Source organism: Mytilus edulis, chromosome 2 (assembly GCF_963676685.1).
Source record: "Mytilus edulis chromosome 2, xbMytEdul2.2, whole genome shotgun sequence".
NCBI lineage: Eukaryota > Metazoa > Mollusca > Bivalvia > Mytilida > Mytilidae > Mytilus > Mytilus edulis.
The window spans coordinates 80,675,483-80,681,982 of NC_092345.1; positions in this window are offsets into that span (position 1 = coordinate 80,675,483).

Here is a 6,500-nt window from a genome sequence, read left to right on the forward strand (position 1 = left end):
TTCAAATCGCTCGCTCGCCCCAAATTTTGGAGTCCAAAAATCCGTAGAACAAGAAATTAAATTGGTGTGGCCTTAAAATTAAAATGCAAATACAAGTCAACTATCACGAGTATAAAATACATTTTCGTTTTTTTTTAAATTTCATAGCAGATTTTGGTAGTATAAAATATCAGATTTCATTTGTAAAAAAAATATATTTTTTTCATTATCAGTGTCCAGAAATTAGAACGTCAAATTTTGAGAACTGCGTGTAAAAGAAAAGCAACCAATGTGTTGTCAGAGCGACCTTCAAAAATTAAAAATTCAGAGATCTTCAAAATTGAAGAAGAAAATTTAGAAAAGAAAGATTTAAAATATGTGTGTCAGTCTATGTATAGAGAGAGAAGAAAACTGCGTCCGGCTTAATCTAAAAATCGAGCAGAATTTCACAGACTAATGGATGATATTGGTGTTGTTACAAACAAAGATGATGACTTTGTATTGTATAACGATCCAGAAAGCGGTATAATTTTATTAGGATGCAAGGCTAATTTGAAATTTCAGTGTACAATGTCAGAGGAATTTTTTGCTGTTGGTACCTAGTCAATCATTTAGTTGTTATATATAAATAAACTTGGCGCTATTAGATGATTATTTTATTGGCGCAAATAATACCTATAGTTTTGAAAATTAGGTGGCGCAAAAGAGGTATTGGCGCAATTAAGTTGTGGCGCAAATGAGTTACTTTTTGGCGCAAAAAGATATCGCCCCTAATATTAAAGTATAGATCTCTGATTTCGTTATCATATGTAGTATAACGAAATCAGAGATCTATATTTTAATTAGATTGTATAACATGCATAACCTAAACAGGTGTTTTTTTGGCGAAACAATATACATTTGACCGTGGTTGTGAAAATGGTTACAGATTAGCTATATATACATATTTTCAATGGTACCGATGAGCTTGTCGATACAAAATTTTATGATTTTATCTCAACTGGTCTCGAAAATACAGCATCTTCTAATTCGGCATGCATTGGCTCACATAATATATATAGACAGAAAATGATATGGAGTTCAAACAAAATTCTGTCTAATTATTTTCTTTTGCAATTGGATTTTTTAAATGAGTATTGTCATTGAATAATACAGATCTAAATATCTATCTTGATGACAAAAATTTGGAAGACTAGTTAAGGTATTATATTTCCGGCGTCTGTAGCATTAACAATGTATTAGTTTGTTAATATAGGTCTAGCTTATGGTGTACCACTAGTGGTAGGTCAATGATATTTGGTATGCAATTGTATTAGCATTGGCACATCTCATTACCATGATGATTTATATGACAGGTATGATTCTACGACAACCACTGTACTGCATGTTACTAACTTTGGACCCCTTTCAACTTGGGACAGTGGTGTAACTGTCCATCAAATGAACACACTACAAAAATCCGTAGTAAAGTGATCTGAAGGAGGCAAACAAACCACTAACATAAAAAAAAGAAGACAAAATGAGTCAAAAGTCAAGTACCTGTATATACTCAAATATAAAATTGTGTTTTTAACATAACTTTTACTTCTAGGCTAAGTTAGAAAGACAATTTATTAGTTGAATTAAACAACTATTAGGTTGAGTTAAACAACAGGAAATTTAGAGACTTAAAATATAAGCGACTTCATAAATATGTACATTGTATAAGGACATGTGGATCTGATATATTTTATAAGGACATGTAGATGCTGATATATTTTATAAGGAGATGTAGATACTGATATATTTTATAAGGACATGTAGATGCTGATATATTTTATAAGGACATGTAGATGCTGATATATTTTATAAGGAGATGTAGATACTGATATATTTTATAAGGACATGTAGATGCTGATATATTTTATAAGGACATGTAGATACTGATATATTTTATAAGGACATGTAGATGCTGATATATTTTATAAGGACATGTAGATACTGATATGTTTTATAAGGACATGTAGATGCTGATATATTTGATTAGGACATGTTGATACTGATATATTTTATAAGGAGATGTAGATGCTGATATACTTTATAAGGACATGTAGATGCTGTTATATTTTATAAGGACATGTAGATGCTGGTATATTTTATAAGGAGATGTAGATGCTGGTATATTTTATAAGGAGATGTAGATGCTGATATATTTTATAAGGACATGTAGATGCTGATATAATATGCAGATCTAGATGCTAGTCATGTTAGTATAGTATGCATATGTAAACTATAACATAAAGGTGCAGTTTTCAGATTGGTGCTGTCGATATAAACTGTCTGTTTATAAAATTCATAGATGTTGTAAATTTAACTTCAAACATGTTACTAAACATCTGATGCAGAAATTTGTGGAAAATATTTATGATTTATCAATTTCATTGAAAACTAGCCATTATAAAACCCTCTTTTTTCATACTAATTCTAAACTACAATGTTGTGCTTGCATCATAAAAAGTCAATATGTACATGATATAACGTCATTATATATACAATGTGGTAAATTAAAGTGCAAATCAATTTATACATAATTCAGAGTCAATAACATTTTATTTATTTAAATAAATATGTACATAGATTTCTACATGTATATGCATTGCATATTAAAATTATATGTAATATTGAACAAAAAAAGGTAAATTTTGCATACATGAATTATACTTGATGCATGTACGATGCATACACTCTGGTTAAATCTGGATAGTTATCTATATGTAAGTTGGCAGTCATATTTTTCATTTACTTTAGCTGTTGATATGGGTACACTAGCAAATATAAAAAAAAAAATAGATAACAAATCCTATTTTGACAGGCGCAGGGCAGGTATAAAAGAACAAGAGGCTGTCACAACGACAGCAAACCGGATTTATTAACATTTATTTGTGTCCTGGCAATATCACAAGAACCATTACTGATGAATGGTGAAAGTGAAAATCGTCAATATCAAATTTGACCTCCATTTTGTCATCAGTATCAACATATTAAAATTTGAAAAGCTAAGATTGAATGGTTCATGAGTAAATGCAACAACGTGAATGGAAACGCCATTTTACGATCTTTCAAGAACCATAACACCTAAATGGTAAAAGTCAAAATCGTCATTATTGAACTAGACCTCTATTTTGTCATCAGTAACAACATATTAAAATTTCAAAAGCTTTGGTTGGATGGTTCATGAGAAAATGCACGGACACGACGGGAAACACCATTTTTCAATCTTTCAAGAACCATAACTCCTGAACGGTAAAACTCACAATCGTCATTATTGAACTTGACCTCCATTTTGTCATCAGTAACAGCATATTAAAATTTCTGAAGCTTTGGTAGAACAGTTCATGCATAAATGCACGGACACGACTGGAAACTCCATTTTTCAATCTTTCAAGAACCATAGCTCCTGAACGGTAAAAGTCAAATTCGTCATTATTGAACTTGACCACAATTCTGTCATTAGTAACAACATATTAAAATTTGTGAAGCTTTGGTAGAACAGTTCATGCGTAAATGCACGGACACGACTGGAAACTCCATTTTTCAATCTTTCAAGAACCATAACTCCTGATCGGTAAAAGTCAAAATCGCCATTATTGAACTTGACCTTCGTATAGTTGTCAGTAATAACATATTAAAATTTTAAAAGCTTTGGTTGAACGGTTCATGAGTTAATGCACGGACAACATTTGATTGCCGCCCGCCCGGCCGCCCGCCGTACATCCCCAAATCAATAACCGACATTTTTGTCACAAAAATCCGGTTAAAAATGCTAATTCGCCGGCTCTGAGTAGAATTATATATCACAGGAATTGAAATGTAAAAATTATAATTAAATATAAAAATTAACATTTAGATAAACTTTAATAAACGCTTAAACTTAAGCCTATGAAATTGAATAAAGTTTATCAAAAGGATTTGTACAGTAATAATGAGAAGACTTAATTCAGAGTTAACTTTCACGAGTAATCCATTCGTGAGCAGCATTTTATAGTGCATGGTAAGCCATGTGCTATCAATACCGATAATAGGAGGTGATTGACTGATTTTCTTTTGAACGAGATTGGAAGAGAAAGTTCTTAATATTGATATACAACACTCCTTCAGTCAAAAACATCATGTTTATGTATAGCTTATGGCATTTCTATTGAAATTTGAAAAATAAAACAAACCAAAAACCAAAAGATCTAAATACGGGTGAGTACTTTAAACCTAAATAGTTTGTCAGTTCATAGTGCAGTGTGATAATGGATGATACCACACCTAAACATTGAGTGTAATGCACAATTCAATTGTCAATGATTGCATTGGTTAAAGAAAATTATGAGAAGGAACATTTTGTCCAGCTGTGGAAAAGGGAAGCAAGTCCCGCCAAACAGAAAGCTCAATAAAGAATTAGCCTGAGTATATGCGCAATTGAAATTATTATTATACAAGTTATATTTACTGACAAAGACATGATTTGGGAAAAGCTTTTATACCTCCATGCAGCAAAGCTGCAGTTGTGCTTGTTTAATGTTGTAAGGAATTTTAGACGAAAAGGTTCAATCGAAAAATTGTGGATAACAGCTGACGAGAAAATTTAAGCATAAGAAATTATGCATGCAGAGGGTAGTCTTTTCAAAATCAGACGATGAATTGCAAACTTTTTACAAAGAACTGTGTGAAGAATGATCAAATTCAGTAATATTATACTCCCAACACAAATTGGCATAAGACAGCAATGGCTAAAAAGATTCTTAATCTATGGAATCGCACGACCAACAGGATTGACAGCATAAATGACAACATAAAATCTGTGCTCCATCACAACTCCACATTATACCTGATTTTGCAAGCGACACAAATACTGTTACAACACTTCACAAGTCTTGCACCCGAAGCTACTGGTAATGAATATAAGCAGAGATTATATATTATTCCGAGTATTACACGTTTAGAGTCATGGGAAGGAATATATGGTTCTTGAAGTCTAGAATCTGATTCTGTGGAAAGTACAAATGCAGTTGACAACGAAAACAACTACACAGACTTCCATGTTAATATGAATATTGCATACATCAATGGTGATTTAAATGTAACAGATAATAAAGAAAATGATACTGATAATGTCTAAATAATCGAAAATTCCAGAGAACTAGTTTAACAAGAAGAAGAACGAGATATAGCTCAATAAGACAATCAACTTCTGCATTCCAAATGTTGTGGACGGCGTGTTTCGCACATATTTCTACCCCCAAATAACAAGAAACGTGAAAGGATATTATATGTGACACAAACTGTCAATTGTCTTCCAAAAAAACGTACCCGCAAATGCAGTTGTTTACTATTTCACAAGGAAAGTTCCAAAGAAAATAGGATTCCTTATACTAGAATGGATTGTTGGACGCTTTTCAGTAAAACATGATGTTAATAACAACACTTTTGATAATCAGGGAAAAAGTTGAAACAAAGACCTAAACTCTTAAACGCTTCTTGTTGGACTCAATTGTAAACATTGACTTAATTTAAAAGTATTGTCAAAAAGATGCATGGGAAGTTATTCAGAGCTTTTTAACGAGAAGAAGAATCTGATTTACATATGTCACATGACACAGATTCAAAGGAAGCCTTTGAAATTTGAAGTTACTGTTTGGGTGTCAACAATTATCTTGTGCTAGAAAAAAAACCATTCCAAAGGCATAGAATTGGATTTTAAAAATTGCAAATGATAAATCATGTTCAATTTTAAATTCGTTTCAAATTGTAATATTGTTTGATTTATGATGTACTTTTACAAAGCATTATATTTATTATCACATTGTAGGCTATTATTACCATAGATTTTACGAAGATTTGAAAATCAACTTTTTATAAAGTTTTCAGAAAAAATATATTTGAAAATGTATATAGATATGTGTTTACATGATTTTCATTAATTTCATTAAGTTTATACAAATGATTCATTTATGACCATCTTCCATATCTAATTTTCATTGTATTGTATTTTGATTGATTGATATTGTGCTAAAATGAATAAAATATATTTTTAGCTCTTTTTTCTTCTTATAATAATGCACCGAATTTTAGTAGTAGCCGGCAAAGTAGCCACTGCCATTACGTTTTCAGTACATGGTCTTCACACCAGATTGACCAGAGATATCATAACATACTCCATAGTCTTTATAAAGAGCAATCTCACTTCTGCGGCATATGTTTCATACATTCACGATTTTCTTTATTCGACGGATTAAGTATATAAAAAGTATCATCCTGCTATGACTCGGATTTATCACGGATTCACAAGTCATATTGAGTTCAGTCATTATACAAGCAGCGCCAACATCATTGTATAGATTAGCGCCATCATCATCGTATAGATTAACGCAAACATCATCGTATAGATTATCACGTAGAAACTTTTAATAATATAAATTAATTTAATAGGATCTGATCAATAAAAAAGATAAGAGTATCCATATATCTGCTTATTCTTTTTTTTGTTGTTGCGA